Source organism: Aotus nancymaae, unplaced genomic scaffold (genome assembly GCF_030222135.1).
Source record: "Aotus nancymaae isolate 86718 unplaced genomic scaffold, 86718_ANA_hifiasm-v0.15.2.pri h1tg000016l, whole genome shotgun sequence".
NCBI classification, from domain to species: Eukaryota; Metazoa; Chordata; class Mammalia; order Primates; family Aotidae; genus Aotus; species Aotus nancymaae.
The window spans coordinates 10665446-10687632 of record NW_026988428.1 but is presented as its reverse complement, the minus strand read 5'-3'; the positions used below and the strand labels follow the sequence as shown (position 1 = coordinate 10687632).

The following is a 22187-nucleotide window of genomic DNA, read 5'->3' as shown; positions in this document are numbered from 1 at the left end:
GTCATTTTACCAATATAGAAACCCAACAACCCAATGAACTCTGCATAAATAATTATTTTGTAGCATTATACTTACATATTTCAAAAAGAATGTTAGTCATAATATAATTAATCATTACAAATAAATTCTACCACCTAAAGTTTCCTGTATACATCCCATGAGTTTTAAGAGTTCTGTATTTTTGTTAATGCTATTTCTCTTGTAATACATAGTTATTCTCATCCCTGGACACCTAAATTCTACTCATCTTTCATAAACGATGTCAAATACAAACAATCTATCAAGCCTTTTGGGATCCTCTCAACTGAAATTAATAGATTCCTACCTTGAGCTCCCATAACAATTTAGCTGTATATTTCTTATGCAACCTACATACTTTTCTTTGGAATTACAACCACATAAGCACGCGCTTTATTTTCTTTACCAATCCGTAAGTCCATTGAAATCAAGATTCCTGTCTAACGCACCTTGGTATTTTTATAACCTATTTTGTTCTGTTCAATAAATGCTGAATTAAAAAAACTTGGTTGAACAAATTCCCTTGAAAGTTCTAAGAAGAGAGCACCCACTTATTAATTCAATTTTGATTTTTTATAAAGGGACTGGACTTTAAGAAAGATGCATAAGAGAGATCATAGAGGATAGGAAATCTTGCTGGCAGGAAGATGAGATATATTATTAATCCTGAAATATTCTAGTATAGTTCCTTAGCAGGAATTGAAGTCACATTGCTAAAATTCATTTGCAGTCATTCCCTAAATTTAACATGGGCATAAGTAATTATAATACAATAAGCTAAAGAACATAAGGGATTGCTATGTAATTTCAAAGGTGGAAAAAGAAAAGAATACTTTCAGTGGTGATGACTAAAAAAAGACTTCATTATTTATTCAGTCAGTACCTGTATTTCAAGTCCTTGACCTCATGGAGTTTATGGTCTGATTGACGAGGTATGTATTAATCAATACAATCATATAAATAACTGTAAAAATTGCATCTAAGAGTTAGTAAGATAATTGATGCACAGTATAGTGTTTGATGTTTTACCTAACGCTAAACAATTGTTTAATAATCAGTTATTTTAATAATTAGCTTTTAGTCTATAAGAAATGGGGTGTTACCAAAAGTGAGCAAGAAAATGAAAGTGACCAGAGATATGTTTTCTGATGTTTAATCCAAGATTAATTTGTCAGGGGAGCTGGAGTGGAAAGTGACAAGAATTGGGTGATCTGTTGTCTCTCAAATCCATATTACATATAATTTTAGGGCATCTTCTGTGGGAAGACAAGGACGGAAACACACATTAGAAATATTATGGAGGTAGTATTTCTGTAGAATAACCAATGATAAAGAGGTTAAAAGATCACAGAGACTTCTAGCATGGGAGACCTTGGAGAAGGTGATGATAGTGAAAGAATCTGGGGACACAGTGTTAAGCACAAGTTCATAATGGGAATAAGGAATTATCTTTGAACTCACTAAGGTTGACATGTTGAGATTCCCAGGTGGAGAGTCTGAAAGAGTGATTAGGGCTGGAGATTTATATTTGGGAGTCACCTGCACAGATTTATAGTTGAAAATGTTGGGATATATAAAATTAACTTTGAAGGACCATAGAAGAAGGACAAAGACTGAGTCTTGAAAATTCTCTAAGTTTGGGGTTGGAAGGGGAAAACAAGAACTGAGTGGGAGAAGGGAAGGCAGAAAGTTCCTGGTGTCCTGCAGCCACAGAGGGACAGGAATTCAAGGTGATAGCAATTTCATATCCTGGGACTGCTTGAGCAGCAGCTAAGGTCTGTTGGATTTGGCCATAAGTTATCATTACTAATCATCACAAGGAAAAATTTAGAAAAGTTGTATGGGATACCAAATTATAACACTAAGGAATATTCAGGAACTGAGGCGGGTGAGATGGACTGCTCTGAGAGAATTTGGGAGAATTAAAGAAACTAAAGAGCAAGGTAATTAAATAATTTAGTTTGAGAAGCTGCAAAGGTGAAGACAATTTTTCTTAGAATGTAGGAGAGCTAAAATCAGGCTTGTATTTGAAATATGAAGGTATTTTGCATGCTTTGATTATATTATTTGGCTAAATTAAATATTCTAAAATGGTGAGTTCATGCAGTGAAATTGGAGCAGATGCATTAAAAATTGTATTAGACCTTGTGCTGTTCTGGTTTGTTCTAGAAAAATAACATAATTGCATATCTGTTATCCAAACTGGAATGGCAGACTAGTTCCCCTAGTTGTGGTCCATTTTACCTGCTAGAGATGGTAAACCCTGACTAGACAGAAAGCACTCATTCCGGGATCCTTCTAGTGGTAGTGAAAAGGATAAAAAAGAATTTATGACATTACATTGTTATTCTAGCTTGGCAGTCCGATCATATCACTATAAATGGGCCCACAGCGATGTCCATTTCCAAATTTGGTTTAATGACATGAGAATTACTGACTTCTATATCTGGTTGGAGCTGGGCAATGTTCTCCAAGGCTGGTAGAATGTGTATTATATACGAATGAATGCACGTGTGTATGTATATATGTATACATATGTATATACATGTAATAACTACTAGTTACTGAGTGATTACTAGGTTGCAGGCATCATGAAAGTTGGATTAAATATATCATCTATAATCATCCCAGCCTTACAAAGTAGAGAATATTATCCTGTTTTTACAAATGAAGACACTGGAATTGTAGAAGTACATTGTCCAAGGTCGCACAGCTATGAGGGATTGCCGATGGGCTCTAAACCCTGTTCTGCCTTGCCCTCTCTTTCTGCTTTTGGGATACATAAACAGAGGACAAACATAGCAGTGGTGTATATTTTATAAGGAATAAGAGGAAGCTATTGCTGGAACTTGTGTCCTGAATTGCATTGAATTCATGAAGTGACCTAGTTTTTCTTCACCTCTTATGGGACTTTTTGCAGAAAGTTGAAGTCAGACCTAGTTTTTCTTCACCTTTTATGGGACTTGTTGCAGAAAGTTGGAGTTGGAAGAGAACTTAATGAACTTTATTTCTGGAAACTGAGGCTAGAAATTTGCTCAACATCACCTTGATTATTTGCTGCTGAGCCACAATCACAACTTAACCTTTTGTGTGAAAGTCCTCAGTCTATCCTAGGCCTACATTAAAAAGTATGAAGAAAAGAGAGTCTATGGATTTCTCAGTGATTTGCTTTCATCATTTAAAAGCCTTCTTAGAATTCTGGGCAGAATCTTCTTGTAAACCTTGGGTGCCTTGAATTCATGTGGATTTTGTTATGCTGAAAAGTTTTCTCAGTAGAGTTCTGCCCATTATGTTTTTGACTAATATTTCATTTTTCTTTTACAAGCTGAAAGATACTAGGGCTCTAAGGTATATGGTGTAAAAGCAGTTGTTAAAATAAAGAATGATGGCATGTCAAAATGATTTATATGGGCAATTTAATTGGAAATGTTGCCATTAACATAAAACCCTCCACTTGATACAGGCTTTATGTTCCTATTAAATAAGAGAGAGTAAACCTCTATGCATTATATCAGCATCATGCAAAAGATGATCAAGTATTTTTTCTATACAATAATATTTTATTAAAGTATCACTAGTGGTGATAATCCTTAGGGTAGTTTATGTTTATCTAGAATAAAGTCACAAAGCTTTTCAAAGAAGTTTTAGCTTCTTCTAAAAACTATCATTGCTATATAAAGCACTCCTGCTCCTTCCACTGAGGCTAACCTTTAGAAATAGATGCTGCAGAGATAAAATACCACCTGGGATATTTCTCCCTTTAAGCAGGACAGTAATTATAAAAGGCTTGGTGCTTTTGTAAGTTTATTTTAAACATTCCTTAAAAAGTAGGGTTTGTAATTTTCCTTCAGGTTACAAGCTGACATTTTGAAAAAGAAAAAAAAAGTTGCGGGGAATGCAGCACTTCTCTGTGGTGGCAGCTGATAATTACCATAGTGTGAGTGGGGCTTGATATAACCCAGGCATTTTAAGAAACATGGCTGATTACAGTGCTTTAAGAGTAACTCAATTTGGGAATTTTGCTTTGTTAGGCAAATTGAACTGTCTTGCTTCACCAATCTCATCTTACTTCCTTCTTTTGCTTTCCAACGAGTCACCTTTATGTCTTCAATTGCAAGGCTCTTCTCAAGAAGAGCTATGTGTAAAACTTAAAAATAAAATGCAGAAAATCTAAAGGGAAAAAACATGAAACTTACCATGGGTATGCCTTTGGAAAATTTCACTCTGCAATAGCATTTTGCATCATTTAAGATGTTTACATGAGCTTTGTTTGTCTCTTTGTTTCAGATAAAGTAGAAGAATTGTTCTGTGGCTAATGTCAAAATTAAAAAAAAGTTACGCTGTCTTGGCTTAGATATGTGCACACCTAGGAAACTTACAAGAGTTAATCTCAACTTGTAGGAGAAGTGAGAGAAAGATGATTTCATGGGAAAAGAAACTAGAAACATGCTAAGCAATATTTTTTCTATTACAGTTATTAAACATACACAATTCACTTTTATAATTAATTATACATATTAGCAGCCCAGATCCGAATGCAGAAATAAAAATAAATGTGTGTATGTGTGTTTGTGTGTGTGAGAGAGAGCACGTTGCACACACAGAGATGACTATATGAATTACCTAGACATTTTTGAGCACCTGTGGTTTGAAAATTGGTTGAAGATATACATTCACAGGACAGATTGTAGTAACTGCTCTTTCAATAAAGAGCTGTTACTCAGGCATTATATTTTATAGAATATGTGAACTATTATTTGCTCCAAGTAAATGCCCAGTTTTAAGCATTCAGCCCAAGAAATGTCCCAAACCTTTCCTTCTGAAAATAGCTGAAAATACTTGCAATCAGGAACAGATTCAGGTTTTGTGGCACCAAAGCCCTCTTAAAGGAAAATAACACAAAACTGTAAGATCAGAGCAACTACTTGGAATGAGTCTTGAGGGACATGGAAGTTGAACTTCATTTTCTTTGTGGTAAGTCCACCTCTACTTGGGAAATATCTAGCTTTTACAAGACCAAGATGGAAACCTAGCCACATTTGGTGATCTGGTGTTCTTCCAGGGATCACCATGATATTTTTAAAGCAGAGATAGTTTTGCCTTTATTGGTTATTTTCCTCCAACACCAATCATTCATCTACCTTAATGATTTTTTAACCTCTCTTCTACCTAACTCATACAGATATGATTGTACTTTGTACCTCTGTCACTTCTTCAAGCCTACATCTCCAACAAATACTTTACATTGTCTTAGGTTACTGTAGCATTAATTTAGTGTTGTGGGCTGAAATATGCCCCCTACAAATTCCTATGGTGGAGCCCTAAAACCCAGTACCTCAGAATGTGACTGTATTTGGAGATAAAGCCTTTAAAGAGGTAAGTAAATTAAAATGAGACCACTAGGGTCAGCCCTAATTCAATCAGACTGGTGTCCTTATAAGAAAATAAAATTTGGATACACAGAAGAGATGCATGTATACCAAAGGGCCATATGAAGAGACAGCAAGAAGTCATCTGTCTGCAAGCCAAGAACAGAGAAAAACAACCCTGTTAGCACCTTGATCTTAGACTTCTAGTCTCTAGCACTGTGGGAAAATAAATTTCTGTTGTTTAAGCCACCAGGCCTGTGGCATTTTTATTGTGGCAGCCCTAGCAAACTAATACAGTTAGCTAGAATTTATTAAGTAAACTGTCATTAACTAATATCTTCTTCACATCAATATGCTTAAGAACAGCACAGAAACTAAGTGCCCATCATATATACTGGTTGAAAGAAAGAACAAATACTTGCATGCATGCATGTGTGCAAATAGAGTAGATTTTAACAATAATTTGTGAATAAAATTCATCTTCCTCTTTTTCTTCCTTTGGACAGTGTTGACTACCAGGAGAAATTGCAGTGATGAAATAAAAGTCATGTTTCAACATATCTTACTGATGATAAAATATACATTCATTGAGTTCTTCTACTGTGAAAATTTAAAGAAATAAGAAGTACCCAAAGTTACCTAAATGTATCAGGGCATGGAACTCATGGAAGACATACTTTTCATGCCGAAAGTAGTATCTACAAGGTGAAAAATATACCTTTTATATGATGTTGTACAGTGGGCTGGCTGTTTACCAGAGGCCTCATATGTTGCTCTCTGAAAATGGGAAGTATCCTTGGATATTATAACCTATATGGTGATGTCTTTCTGAAGAAACCCTAGGAAAGCTAGTTCCTTCAGCCCACACAGATTATATGACTAATCTTTCAGAAAGCCAACTTCTCAATTTATAATCAGTTACCAGTTATTATCCTGTGAGTGTAACAATTCAGGAAAACTAATTATGGCCTATGTGGCTGTTTGATGAAAGCATGTTAAGAGCAAAGGGAAAGGGTTGCTTCTAAAGAGGGTCTCATCTAGCTAGAAATGCTTTCTGATGAATTGGTCTTCTATTTTCTGGGGATATTACATTTGGACTGGAAAGACTGTTCATTCATCCGTTGTACTATTCACTTCCTTTTTAAGCATTATTTATTGAGCCACTGTAACGTGACAAACATTGTGTTAGGTATTAGAAACACAATGATGAATACTGCAGACATTGTCTTTGCCTACATGGAACATATATTTTAATTATCATAGTTTCACTAGTGGACTGCATTTACTATTTCCATGAATTAACAACATTTTTCTTTCCTTTGGTTCAATAGTGCTGCTCCTTACTTTCCGTGGTGATTCTTTCTATGTTTACCAAAATATTGCATGCATCTAATAAAACCTTTTTTGGAAGAATGGCTCAAAGTTTTCCATAACAGCTTAAAGCATTCTGAATTGAAGGCTCTTTTATGGCACATACTGTCAAAACTTAGGCATCATAACACAAATCAAAGTGACAGAAAAATCTGAAAAGTATCTGCAAAAAATCCACGTTTATTTTATAAGGGTCAGTGCACAATCAAATACTGAGATCCATGCATTCTTCTACCATGCTAGAATGAGTCTATGAGATAACTCTCTAAATGTAGGGAAAATATTCTCATTTCTCTGGACCAATATTTGATCTTATACTTTCTCCTCCTATTCACACCAAATCAAGTGAAATTTGGACTTGCCAGAATTCTATGCACTCATGCCAAAGACATCTATTCTTCTCATGACTTCCTTGCCTACCTAGAAACTTACTAAGATTAAATTGTCTAACTGATGAGCACACAGTCATAGTTCTTGAGGTTCACACACATATAAAGTAATTCGGTTTATATTAGAAGAAAGGAAGAAAATGTCCAATTTCAAGCAAGCTTGTATTTTCTGGGTTGATTCTATAGATTTTTATACAAGGAGTGAGCTTGTGAAAGAACTGCCTGAGGTGGAAACATACAAAGGCAAAGATCTACAGAAGTGGCTCTTTATCTAACCATATCACCTCTCAGAAGCCATGACCCCTGTGAATTTGATAAAAGGAGCTGAATGGCACAATAGCCTGGAGGGTACAAAAACTAGACATCTGAAGAGACTTTCTTGTTTCAAGGATATACCTAATATACTTTAAAAATATTCCTTTAGTAGAGAATTTAAAGGAAATTCCTTCCTATTAGGAGGTCCACGGTTCCTTAGGTAGGTCTTCCCTTTGTCATTTTGGGTGACTTCAAATGTAATATTGTGACATTATCTCTAAAGAGAGCCTCTTCCTTTGGCTTGCAAAGAAATTAGATATTTTAAAAAGACCAATTCTCTGCTTTTAAACACTACCTACTTGTCCTTTCCTATTGGAGGCTGAACTAACATTTAAACATGTTATCATGATGCACATAAATACTGTTGGCAAAGCTTTTATGGCTACCGATGACACTATAAAAATATGCCTTCATTTTAAGAACTCTAGAGGATTTGTACATCTGCATAAGCTCCAGAGTTCCCCGCTTTGTGGGGGAAGATCTGATGGGGAAGATGAGATCATTATCTACTTCTATCCTTGTTTAAATTTGTGGGAAGCCTGATTGGAAAGTACTTTTCCTCACTATAGTTCTGCAGTACTCAGTTTTATTACCCTCACAAATCTATTATGCACATATTTGTCCATGTAAAGGAATTTTTAGAGCAATCATTTTTAATCATATATGTTTGGTATAATATACCTTTCTCATATATTTATGTGGATAAACATTTTCTTTTTGTTCTAAGTCTTTCCATTCTAGTTAAATATAGATTGAAAACATGCATAAATAGAATCATTTCAAAGGTCTTTGGCCTCTCAATTTTTAAAGTTTTACTTCCCCATAAGGCCAGAGAGTCCTGGTCCAGGCTGGACCCAGGTGGGTTTCCACATTTCATGCAGGCCTCTTGCTTGCTGTGTAGTGTGACTATGACCAAGCCCCTGGACTTCTTGAGACTTTAGTCTTCTTGCCTGTAAAGTGAGAGCTCTTTAAGCTCTTCCAACTGTACAAGTCCATGACTTTCTTTGAGACATTTCTAAGATATACAGCTACACACTGTATGTGATTTTATTTCTCCTGCAGCACAATTAAGCCCCTGCTGATAGTGACTTTGCCGTATTCCTTCCTGAGGAATCTTAGAGGTTTCATAGAGTATAGCAGAGGTTTCAGATGTTCATTACATCAATGATGAAAGAACTCAGATTCAGGGGAACATAGTCTTTGGCTCACTGTCATTTATGGACATAGTTTGATGAATGTAAAAGAATGAGCTCCCACTCAGGTATGGTTTTATGAGAAACTACTTATGGTGGGATAGAAATTCATTCAACGTTTGGTCAGACTTAACCTTTTGAAAATGGGATAGGGAGCAGGACTGTTTGGTTTTAATTTATCTATTTCTACCTGTGTTTATAAACAAAATTCCACATGAGAACATTTGAATACCGCATATAAGGTGATTATTTTCCTCTATTTATGCATTCAGCACTAATTTTAGGTACTTGGACTACATCAATTTAAAAAAAAGATCACTTCCTTGGTTCTTATGTTTTTTGAGGGAGAAGGGGATGCTGACACTTGACAATAGATGTAACAAAAATAGAAAATTATATATCTATATAATATAGTGTGTGATAAATGTGAAAAAGGTAGAAGAGGGTTAAGGGGATTGTGATGTTAAAGGAGACGTTTTATGATTTTAAATAGGATTTTCAAGTAGGTTGCATTGGGAAGGTGATATTTGAGCTTGAAGTAAGTAAGTTAGTGTGCTGTGTGGATATTTAGAGAAAAAGTGTTCTAAGCAGAGGGAACAGCAAATGTAAAGATTCCCAAGTGGTACAGTGCCTGGAGCATGTCAAGATATATCAAGGCACTAGGGTGACGGCCATGGAAGGAACACAGAAGAGACGAGGGCAGATCACTTAGGGCTTTATGCTGAATGTTTCTCATTTGCTTCCCCAGATCCATTCATTTCTCTTTGCCATACATAAAAGCTTCACACTGTTGTTCGTGTCAGAGTAGCACACCATGGATACATGATTTTTAAAATGCTCACCCTCACCTTTGTAAATGTTCCCTGTTATGGTTTGAATGTTTCTGTCCCCCTAAAATGCATGGGTTGAAACATAGTCCACAACACAAAAATATGAAGAGGTGGAGGCTTTGGGAGCCTATTAGTTCATGAGGGTGAAATTGTTGTAAATGGAATTAGTTTGTCCTTATAAAAGACATCTCAGAAAGCTCGCTTTTCCCTTCGCCATGTGAAGATGCCGCAAGAGGACAACATCTATGAAGCAGAGGAGAGTGAGCCCTCACCAGACACTGAATCTGCTGGCTCCTTGATCTTAGACTTTCCAGCCCCACCCCACCCCCCAGTCTCCAAAACTGAAGAAATGAGTTTATGTTGTTTTTTAACTCATGTTTTTAACTATGTTAAAACTATGTTTTTTAACTCATTGTTTTTAACTATGTTAATTTGTTACAGTAGCATGAATGGACTAAGGCTTAAACTTTCCTTGATTACCAGTTTAATTATGTCACCTATTTCTTTTTTCAAGGGCCCTAAATGATAAAGGCAAGAAGACCATTGAAAGAATGTTGGAATTTATTCTGAATGAGATGGAGAGAGATGTAGCAAAGTGGCTTCTAGTCCAAAAATACCACCCTGGCTGCTCTGGTGAAAGTGACTACCATAATCCAGGTAAGAGACATGTCAACTGGCTATATAGGCCAATTGTTCTGAATTGATATCAATCCTAAATGCATCTCACACCTTTTTTTTTTTTTTTTTTTTGAGACAGAGTCTTGCTCTGTTGCCCAGGCTGTAGCGCAGAGACACCATCCCAGCTAACTGCAACTTCTGCTTCCTGGGTTCAAGCAATTCTCTTACCTCAACCTCCCAAGCTGGAATTACAGGTATGCCACGATGCCTGGATAATATTTTATATTTTTAGTAGAGATGGAGTTTTACCATGTTGGCCAGGTTGTTCTCAAATTCCTGACCTCAGGTGATTCACCTGCCTTGGCCTCCCAAAGTGCTGGGATTACAGGTGTAAGCCACTGTGCCTGGTCAGAAAACAAACTTTTATCATGGCCTAAAGTTCAAGATGGCTCTTTAGAAGTAATTTCCCCATGCCAGTTTCGGTTCTTTTGAAGTGAATGCTGTGTATTGCTATAAAAATAGCTAGTGATTATAAATAGAATTTTAAAAATGGAATTAAGTGCCTATGCTTTATAAAATGTTCCATTTTTTCTTCATAGGTCTTTTGCTCTCTTTGTGAATAAAATGTGTTTTAAACATATGTTTCATTTTTCCAACAGAAAGTTTTGAATGCCATATGCTTTTTTTTCGTAGGCAAATTGTTTCAAAGTTAAGAAGAATGAGATAGTAGGTGAGGGAGGAGCAGATATTAATCAAATGTTACATAAATGCATATCAAATTTTAAACCTAAAAGAGCCATAACGGAAAGGTACAGGAGTGTTGAAAGGCTCTAATAAGAAGATCTAGCCTAGTCTCAGGGAATTCTGTGAAGACTTATCCTAGAAAGCAGTGTGAGTTTTACCACAGATAAAATTATGTTCTACCTGTAATAGCAACAGGCACTTTCACCAAGAATAGGAGTTCCTCACACTTGCTATAACCAGAATTCTTTTAGGAATTCTTCCACTTCATTTATTTGAAAGGAAATAGAGGATACTTACTAGTTTGATTAAAACAAGTGAGGTAGATTCTCATCTACTTTCTCATGGCTGGGTTGTAGCCCTGAAGTTTGACTTATGTTAGGGCCACTCTTATAGAGCCTGTGTATAGTTACATGTGTGACTTATTTTCCCCAAGTAAACCATGTTGAGTTTCAAGAGAAAGGGATGGAATTTCCACATGTTGAGTATGAGCTCTGTGTTAGGCACTGTTCCAGGAATTCAAGTGCATTTGCTCCTCTGTCTTTTCCTCACAGCCCACATCTAATCTAGTCTGTCAGCACTAGTATGAAAAATATATCCCCAATCTGACAACCTCTGCATTTCCTCTTTAGTTTAACCCACCATCATCTTAAATTTAGGCTTGTATAATAGACTTCTAATTGGTCTTCCTGTTTCTACTCATGTGCCCCCATAATCGGTTCTCCATATGGCAACCAGAGTGAAGTTAAAAAGTTAATCAGAACATGTCATTCCTCCTATTCAAAGTTCTCCAGTGGTTTCCCTTTGCCTTGACAAGAAAATGGAGCCCCCTACATAGCCAACAAGGTCCTGGATGATCTATCCTTTGATTTTTCACATGTCCTGTATTGCTTTCAACCTCTCACTGTAATCTGGCCTCTTACCATTATTGGTAAACTCTAAACGAGTTCCTGTCTTGGAGCTATTGCATTTGCTGTTGCTTCTGCCTGTCTATGCACACTCTTCACATAGATTGTCACGTAACTCGTTTCTTCTCCTTATTCAGGTTTTTCCTCAGATTCTCAGAGGAGCTTTCAATTCAAAATACCAAGTGCTACCCTCAATCCCTCATCCATGCTTTCTAATCCTTTACTTTCTGTTTCTTTAAAGCTCTTACCACCTTCAGTGCAATGCGTATTTATTTGCACATTTTTCTAGACTATAAATTCCATGAGGACACAGACTTTTTGTTTTAGACCAATTCATATTCTCAGAACCAAGCATGTTCTGGTCCATAACACTGCACTATAAATATTTCTGGAATAACTGACTGATGTATCTCCTTCAAACCCTTTGTTTTTGATGATCTTCAAAGGCAAGCACCAGAAGTTTAGGACCACCCCAGTACATTTGTATCCCCTGTCCTGTATGTCATGAACATAGTAGACAATTAGCAAGTATTTTTGGAATAATAAATATAGTAATGAACATTATACTTTGTAAATTGCCAGTGAGAGGCAATACACTACCATAAGCAAGTGACTGGTTTTGTTGTTAGACTGGGCTGTTTGACTTTTATATCTGCCACTTACTATGTCAGATTGAGCAAATCACTTAATATCTCTGAACCGGGTCTTCTTACCTAAAAAATTAGGCTAATAATAGGACTAGCCTCATGGGGAGAATTGTTTTGAGGATTAAGTAAAATGAGAAATGTATGTAGCATTGAATATGCATGTGTTGTCAATAAAATAATCCTCCAATCTGGGTTAAGTGTCCTTCTCTGCTGCTAGTAGCCCCTGAGCTTTCCTGTGGCAGAGCAATTATCCTAGTCAATATTTTCTCTTTATGTGTCTACTCCCCTCCAAGTTTTAAAATTTGGAGGGTAAGGACTTAACTTTATTAATCTTTAAATTGCCAGAACCAGTACGTGGAAGTTCCTCAATACATCTGTTTTGAATCGAATAGGACTGAATTAGAGGTGATAGCCTTTATTTCAGAATAAGGACACTGTGATATTGATCAATGTCAATTTCAGTGAGTCCTTAATAAGTATTGATGAGAGACAGGCATCTATCTACAGGTATGTTTGCCAAGTTATTAGCAAAACTTATTCTAGATAAGCTGTAAATGTAGGGTCTCAAATGTGGTGGTGGAGAAGACTGAATGAGGAGGAAGAGAGCAGCACCTATTGGAGGAGAAGGCCTTGTCTCTTTCCCTGCCACTCCTGGCTTTTGCCAAAGCCAACTTCCTAAAAGCTCTGGTTGGATCTCTTTTATCAGCTACTAGGTAGAGCCGGTTATGTCAGTTGAAATAGTGGAAATTTCTATTCAATTTATAAATAGTTGAAAAGTCTGTCTTGGTGAAATGTGAAACGAGCAAATATTCCATTTGCTCCCAGGAGGCTGGACTAAGATTCAGTGTATGATGCTATATGTCAGCCATGTCCAGACATCTGTTCACAAGGCTGCACAGCCATAAGTTACTCATGTGAACATAACACACAAAGTCTTAGCCTTACCAAATAATGAGCATTATTCTCCTGAAGCTTCCTCTCCCGCTGGAGGCTTCAGTCTGCAAGGTCACTCTGTCAGAAGCGGAACTGGACATCGTTTCCTTTAGAATTGGTGGACTTTGCAAATACAGAAAAAAAGTGATGCACTGAGCAACTCAATGAAGCCCCAGGAAACTTTATATTCTCTCCTGTCTATCATGGCTAGATATCAGATGGGGTGTGTGTGTGTGTTTGTATTCCTTTTTAATAGCTTTGCTCATATATTCAGGTTATTATTCTTGGTGTCTTTAATTAAAAGATCTGAGAAAATAGAAATTTGTTAGAGTGATATTTAGTTCTGTCATACACAATTATTAGTATTAAAGGAAATATTACTTCATAGGATAAATGAACATTTGTAAGTAGCCATTGTTTCTCCTTTTTGGTCTTTGACTTGGAGGAGCTCTGGAATCTGTATAGTAGACAATAGAAAAAAAAAATATATATATATGGGTTTTGGAATCAGGTATAGGTTCAAATACCAGGTCTTCCCTGAGATCATAAGTGGGATACCTTAGCTTCTCCGAGCTGTATAACAGGGAGAGCTAAGCCCTGGAAAGTTCTTACTAAATGACATCACGTGCCCAAGGCATCAAGTACCTGTACTGTGTACAGTAGGTGTTTAGTAAATGTTAATTCCTCTTCTCCTTCAACTTTCTCAGAATCAGGATCCTCTTCTTCTTCGTTGACTCATTTTAATATTGATTATTTAAGTTTTCTGATTGCCTTTCAGGTTATACCCACTGTTCTTAGGATAATGCTCAAACTCCCTCACATGACCTTTTTTAGATTTCTTGTGTCCAGCTGTATTCCTCATCCACTGGCTGCAGATGCAACTGTGGTATTTTGGATAAGAATTCAGACTTGTAACCTTTATTAGTCAGGTTCAAATCCCAGCTTTGTCGCTGACTGCTATGTGATCTTGGGTTATTCAATGTCTCTGTGGTGCAGTTTTTCTAACCTGTAAAGTGGGGATAGTAATAATTCTTATTTTGGGAACTGTTATAAAAATCAAACGAACATTTTCATGCAGTGAGCTTATAACAACTGTAATGAGCTTGTAATAGGACATGACATATTGTAAACATTAAAAAGAAAAAAGTAGTCTCGCAATTAAGTGCAAAGAACCAGGTGTGGACTCAGAATGGGGCAGGGTGCCCACAAACAAGAGGCATAAGAAGATTGAAAGCACTTTATTACCCTTCAAAAGCTGACAAAACTGAAGAATTCACGTCTCTATATAAAGTAATATCACTGCAACTTCTCCTCCTCCTCCTCCTCCTCCTCTGTAGAGTGGGTGAGTTTAGTGACAGACTGTTTTGGAAGGAGCTAGAAATATCAGTTAGAAAAATGCTTGGCAACCACTTTAGAATGATTATCTGACTTTAGGAGAAAGAATACTGAGGTATTCCTCTTATCCAAATTTAGAAATGTCATGAAGGCACAATGAATCATCCCTCAGAGGCTTTAAAAACATTTTTCCCATACTAGGTGTTGCCTATTACCTACCATTGCTGGAAGTTCTGAACCTCAGGATCACCCACCAATCCCCAAAGAAGCTACCCAGTTTGGGCAATTACAGGATCTGCTTCAGGGTTTTGTTTCCCACACTTTGGTGGACGTTGTGTCTGGCTCTCCAACCTCCATCCCACCCTTTGGATCCATCTAAATCAATCAAGGTAATCTCATCCACCTTGTCAGACATGAGCTCAGTGTGGGCCTGTGCTATACAAGGAAAGGGATTTGGGAAAAAGAACTCAGCCTTTCTCTCCTGCTGGACGTGAACAGAGAAGCATGTTGCTCTGATTGCTGCTGGCAGCCATTTCAGGACAAGGTAACCAGCCATAGGATGAACAATGCCCTGATGGGCAGTTTGGAGAAATGGGAGGAATGGGTCCCTGAGGACATGATTGAGTTCCTGCAGCTGCCCCAAGTCTGTAATTCCCCTTTTGCATTTTACTAAATTTCTTTATCATTAAGTTAGTTTAATTTGGGTTTCTGTTATTTGCAGCCAAAAGCATTCTAACCAAACTCACTCATGACATGTCCCTACACTGCCTTGTAGGCAGTTATTTATGTCAATGTGGGTGTCCCTATTAGGTTGTGCATAACTTGAGGGCAGCAGTCATGTCCCATCCATTTTTTTTTCTTTTAAAACACTTAACATAGTGTCTTGCAAATAGTCACAATTTTACTCTTTTTTGATAAATAACAATGTTGAAAGCAATATACTCTGACAGCTTTTGGCCCTACTTAACAACAGTGAAGCCTCTATTAAAAAACAATTTGCTTTTTTGATCTATAATTATAAAAGCCAATGCTTGGTAGAAATGAATAAAATCATGGTCTTTCAGGATCTTTTTAGAGTTGTTCATGCAATTGTTGGACAAAAAAAGCTTATTACAAATTAAATCATTGAATTATGTTTTCATAACATGCAACCAAGTACACTCCCTCTAGCTTTCCCTCTATCAGAACTAATTTCAGGCATCTGTTTATAGAGTGAAGATGAATTTTATTGGTGACAAATACACTCCTGTGTTAACAAATTAAGTGCATTCTCAAAGGGGAAAAAACAAACTCAGAGAAAATTGGGTTGTCTGTTCTTGAAGTCTAAAAAAGGACTTCTGTCCTCAGGGGACATCCAGCATTTTTGTAATCACGTAGAAAGGAAAACATGTGCCTCTTGGGTATAACATTAAAATAAATTAATTTTGCTGCCTTATTCATAATGGCTAATGGCAAATTGGAGGTGTTTATTTCTAGACTCCTCTTGCTCATAAAATCAGGTTTTCTTATGACCTCCTTCTTACTGAAGATGAATAGCTGTGTCAACTTACGGAAGATGAAGAATGTAGTCCCGGTTCCTCCACTTTTGGCTTATAATAATAGGTCAGTGGTCATGGGGACTATCAGGACCCCAAAGCCTCAAGATCTTGAATTCATACCACTAGAACATCCTCCTCTACTTTCTTCTCAGTTGTTCTTGGGATATAAAATGTCGTCTACACCTTGGAGAAATGCCGCCTTGTGATCAGATTCTGGAAACAGCTGTTATCATTTTCCTCATTTTAGCACAACTTGCGGTCATTCTCACCCCATCCCAGGTGCTTTCACCTATCCTACACCTGGGTTTCCTTCATTTGTTCTTCCCTGATTAGCCTCTGTCTGCACGTTCACTCTCCTGAAGTCTTAGATAATTAACTCACCCTTAAACATTTCTTTGGTGCTCTCCAAGATGGGTGTGGAGAGGCACCAATCCATGGCAGGTGTAGGTTAATATATATAGTAGCTTCCAGTTCAATGGGGTGGCTGTGGATTCGCATTATTTTCCAATACAGAGTCTCATAATGTTAAATACTTGACTTTCATGATGTTTAAAGTATTGGAGAGGTGTGAATAGCCTCCACAATTGACACAAGAGTCACTGAGAGATTCTTAAGAATGGCAGTTCTTCCCGGAATTTTACCAGCTGGAAATCTTATTTCATAAAAGAAATGTTGCAATAATTGATGGAAACGCTAATATTTTCTTACAAAAGAAATATGCATTTGTAAATAAATAGCTGCCATGTGACCACAAGTAGATTCGTACAAGTCTGGAAATATTTTGAGGGCTCATAGATATGATTGTTACTTTTGTGTTCCCTTTGATTTTTTTCTAAATTTATTAAGTGATGGCATTTAGCTAAGAAACAATACTATCTAAGCCTGTTTTGTAAATAGCCCGTGTCCAAATCACCCAGGGTAAATAGTTCTTTCTATCGGGTTGATTGCAGAATACAGGTTTGTTTGTTTTTAAATCTATTTAATTACATTGGACCTGTCTGATGGAATAGTTTTTATTTGCAAGGCAGAGTTACGCCTGGGAAAAACCAGAATAATCACACTTACAGAAGAGATTTGGGACAAGCTTTCGCTTTGAATTGAATCTCCCTCTTGTCAGCTAGAAAATGGCTGAGCTGCAGCTGAAATGATGGATTCTTTTGCCTTGTCCTACCATGGGGCAGAAGTAAGGGGTCGAATATGAGAGATGAGCGTCACAAGGAAGAGACTCTTATCTGCAGAGATATTTAAGCAAGTGTAGGGTCATGTGTCATCTGATTCAAAAGAATTCTTTATGTTCCAAGGAGAAACTATTATTTGGTAAAAATACTAATATGTGTCTTGAAACCACTTTTCTGACCTTTAAATTTTAAATCAAGATTATAGAAAAAGAAGGTTGTCTTTTCATAGCATATTTTTGCCCCTTAATTGGTTCCTGTTAGTTTTAAAAATGATTAACCATTTGACATGACTACCCAAATGACAGGCTGTTTGTATTAAACACATATTACAATTTATTTTCCCATATCTAATTAGAAAAAATCATTGCTGCCAGAATGTAAAATGACACGTCAATGATAAGTAGAGATAATAGCAGCTGCACACAAGAAAAGGCATACAAAACACCTGAAGCTTATAATTATATCTCTCTCCCACCCCTTATATTTATGTCATGATGCATCTTAGGTGGCATAGACGTTAGGTAGTCATTAAAGTCACATGAATACTAGTATTTATGGCAAATATATAGGTATCCCTTGAGCATATGCTTTTTCAATATTGAAAAATATCAATAACTGAGATAATTGGGAGTACATTTTACCAAAATGAGAGCTCTCATCAGGAATCTTAAGTTATGTATCATCTTTGTAATTTGTTGGATTCGATTGAATACTCACTCTGTGGTAAATACACTACTAGTCGCTTTGGAGGACATACTTAAGAGCCACTGCTTCTCTTCAAGAGAGTTACATCTCTGTTGGAGGCAGAGACAGGACAAAACAGAGGAAGGAAGAACAAATGATATCACATCTGTCTAATTTTTCTAAGTTGTGTAGTTTCGAGAGTCTAAGTGGTGTAGGAATTTGGAGAGAAGATATCAGGAGGGATGTGTAGAAGATGTAAGCTTAAGCTGAATTTTGAAGGTTAAGAGAATTTGTAGATAAAGTCAGAGACATTTCTCAGTATTTGCAAGTATTTTGTGGCTTAGTTTTAATTCGATTTTCTTTCTATTTTCTGAGCTATGTTACATTTGCTCATTTAACCAACATTAACCTTTATAGATAACTACGTATTGCTTTTAAGATTCAAAAGAAGAAGCATGGCCCCCCAGTGTGATCTAGTTGAACAATAGAAAATAGACCCATCAAGCTGCTTAGCAACAAATACATGGTAAAGGACTTTGCTTTTATCTGTGTTTTAACTCCATTAGTACGTGGACTATATGACACTAACCTTCCTAGCATTTTGTCCACTCGCAACTCAGGAAGTATTGCACAGTAGGTTGAATTGTTTTTGAACAATCCAAAAACTTTTACTGGATTAACTTTTGGGCAAAATGTGGCAGGCAAGTTTGTCAGAGTTTTGTTTTTATTTGATTTGTTGAAAGTGTAACTTAAAACATAACTGAAGTGTCTTAAAAGAGACTTTATAAAACCATAGACTAATTCTTTAAGTGAAAAACACATACAACGTTCTGCAGGGTGAGTTATTATTTACATAAAGCCATAGAGTTTTACAAGTATTTTTGAACATGACATTTTCTATTTGATAGTAAATGTTATTTTGTTCTTATTGGCTAATTATATGCTTTTATCAGCAAAACAAAAATCGGGCATTTTAAGTCAATCACTTCATTGGAGTTATTTATGCAAAATATCTTAATCCAGTCTTGTCTAACACTATAGCTAGAGGCTAAGTATAATTTTAATGACTTAAAATGCTTTATGATTTTGATATGTGCTGACTTATGTGAGGATAATACATTCCTATGAGAGTCATTATGATTAGAAACTAGTGGCCCTTATTATATCTTTAATCTCTCTGTAGTCCTTGAGGTCTTTTGGGGGCTATTGTTCATGGGAATAGTGCCTCCAAGGTCCCTGCTCATCCAGATATCACAGGGCAGTGAGGCCTAAAAAGGGTAGATCCTAAAGTTCAGGGTAGACAAAATCGTTTTTGTGAGAGCAGCAGAGGAGGGCATATGTACTTTTCCAACCTGGTAGAGCTGTATAGAACCTAGATTTCCTGTGCTTCTTCGAGGGGACAATCTGTAAGGAGTACTAGGAATGTAAACTCTTTGAGAGGCCTATCATGATACCATCTTTGTGAATCAGCACAAGTGTTTTCATGGTTCCCATGACTTCCAAACCACAGCTTATGTTGTCCAGCTGTTCAACAAGAATCAAATGAAAAATATGGTTTTATTGTAGGCTCCTGTATAATCACACCACTTAGACCTATCAGGGTGGCTTGATATCAGCACTAATCATATAAATACTATTATAGGAAATAAAATAACATGGAGCTAATTAAGAAATCATTGATTCGAGTCAACAAGTAACAAAATACTGCTAAGATACTATGTATTATGAGCAATATGTGAATAATAAAAGAAGAAAATTGATTCTCAGGAAGAACTTAAAATCTAATAGGAGACATTAGGACAAGTATTTACCCACTGCTATCAAAAGAGAGAGAGTGAGCTATGTGCTTTGAAGTTATGATAAGGTCCTTGAAGAAGGTAGAACTATAGAAGAGAGATGTGGGGGTGGAGGGGGAGAGATCTCACTTCTGACTTGGGAACATCAGAAAAGGCTTCACAAAGAAGGCAGAACCAGAAATGAAACAAAAAGGGTGAGGAAAGCAAATGATGTGATCTTATGATTTTGCAATCAACTTTTAATTTAATTTAATTTTTGTCTGTAGAGTTCCATTCCTGAGTTTTGTTTAAAAAAAAAAAAAAAAATTCCTTTCCCTAGCAAGCAGACTCAGAAAAAAAGAAAAAAAATTCCTAAAGGGCCATAAAGTAATGCTTGGGTTGAGTAGTATTGCCATCCAATAATTTGCTGGTCACTAAGGATAAAAATAAGATACAGATTTGTATGCTGTGAATATTTAGCTACACCTGACACTGATCATACTTTAAGAGGGAGATAAAAGGATGTCTGTGTATATTGCTCATTTCATTAACTGTGAAGAGGTTTGCGTTATAATTACGTGTTACATTGGTTACTGTCATTGAATCCTTTCATGCTGGAGTAGTGCTGCTGCTGCTGCCCTTTGTGTGGAATGATAATATTACGAGGCTTGGAAAGGTCTTGCACAGCCCTTTCCCTTATGTTGTAGATGTCCAAACTGAAGTGCAGAGAGAGGAAAGGTCTCATCCTTTGTAGTAGAACTCGGATGTTAACTCGGTTTTCTTGAGCTCAGTTTCCTAGAATTCATTCCCCTGGGCATAAAATACCTCTTTCATAATGTTTAGTATATCTACATGTCTCTCAACTACTGAAATGTATAGTATCTGTAGTAATTGTAGCAATTTAATAACTTGCTAGTTTGATCTGCTTTGTTCTTCATAGACTACTATGAACCAACAAATATATTTCTGAAATAACAGTGTTAAAGACATTGTAACATTGGTCTTTACTTCTTATCAACAGATTTAGATATGCATGAAATAGTTTTGCATAATGAAATTAAGCTTAAAAATATTCTTTAAGTTCTAGGAAAGCCTTGATATAAAGAACCAGGCTTCAAATTTCTAAGAAGTTTTTCTATTTGAAGTCTCTCTCTCTCTCTCTCTGTCTTTCTCTCTCTCTCCCCCCCGCCTTATCAGTGCTTTCCTTGGTTATTCAGGTATAATATTAACCACAATGCTACAAGCTCAATATAATAAATTGTAGAAGCAATCTCATTATATAATTTGCTACTTGTTTTAAGGTGTACTTATTTTCATACTAGTGCCTTATCTACATGTGAAGCCACATGCAAAACTTGTCTCATATTGCACTTTGACTCATACTATGTGTCAGTAAGTTCACCTGAACCCTGAAACAGAAAAAAAATGATCGCAGATAACATTATAGGTTACTGAGGTTAGATCTATTGAACTTCTGAGGTTGTTTTATGATATATTGTGTAAACATAAAAAGGTCACTTTGCCGTGAAAAAAGTGAAGACTTTTATAAAACCTTGTTCTATTGCAGTAACATTAGCTTCATAAAAAACTCATGGGTAGCATTAAAGGGCACTGAGTTTAGTGAGGAAAGGCACTGAGGTAACCTTTGTGCTTTGTGAAGACACATTGATTAGTGCCAACTCTGCCCTTTGACTCAGTAATTGAAATCTTGGTATTTGATTATAAGTAAGTAATGTAATAAAGAAAATATGTGCATGCAAAGTTATTTATTGCATCATTATCCAAAACTGCAATTAAAAAAATTAAGTTAATATCCAATAAAATGAACTTAGTTTATAATTTATAGCATATCCTCTTAGCCCCTTGGGATGGTGAAGCCAAGAGTAACTCTAAAATTTTGTTCTCAAGTATTGTTATTATAACGTTTCAACATTAAATTCGACAGAGTGTAAAAATAATAGAGTAATCTGCAAAATACACATGCATTTTGTGAGCACTATTATTAGTCCTGATATTCCATATCACATCAGACTTTAAATGTGTAAACTATTTCAACTTGTTCAACTTTGAAATAAAAATGAGCAAATAATATGTTGTTTTGATTTCAAAACTAAACAAAGAAATGTAAGCACTATTTTCCAAATATATTGCTAAATAACACCATTACAATAATAATATATAAAATTATAAACCATATTCTAAGCCTAGATTATAGTGTTTACATAATGTTGCAAAATAGTGCCTGTAAAAAACGCACTAATGCATATTTCATTGCCAGTAATTTCTAATTATATGCCAAGTTCCTCCATCCACTGGAGCAATGCATTTACTGCTTTTGAAGAAAT

The 22187-nt window shown here is 36.2% G+C and overlaps 1 long non-coding RNA gene across 4 annotated transcripts in view; it reads left to right on the top strand.

The window, feature by feature from the left end:
• The window catches only part of LOC135275360 (uncharacterized), a 407690-nt gene that overhangs the window by 285553 nt on the left and 99950 nt on the right, over nucleotides 1-22187 (top strand). For 3 of the 4 annotated variants that reach the window (XR_010342953.1, XR_010342952.1, XR_010342951.1), the window contains 2 exons: nucleotides 10000-10142; nucleotides 10243-10357. This is a non-coding gene — a long non-coding RNA (uncharacterized LOC135275360). The remainder of the gene's footprint in view (nucleotides 1-9999; nucleotides 10143-10242; nucleotides 10358-22187) is intronic. The other variant, XR_010342954.1, reaches the window with a different exon arrangement.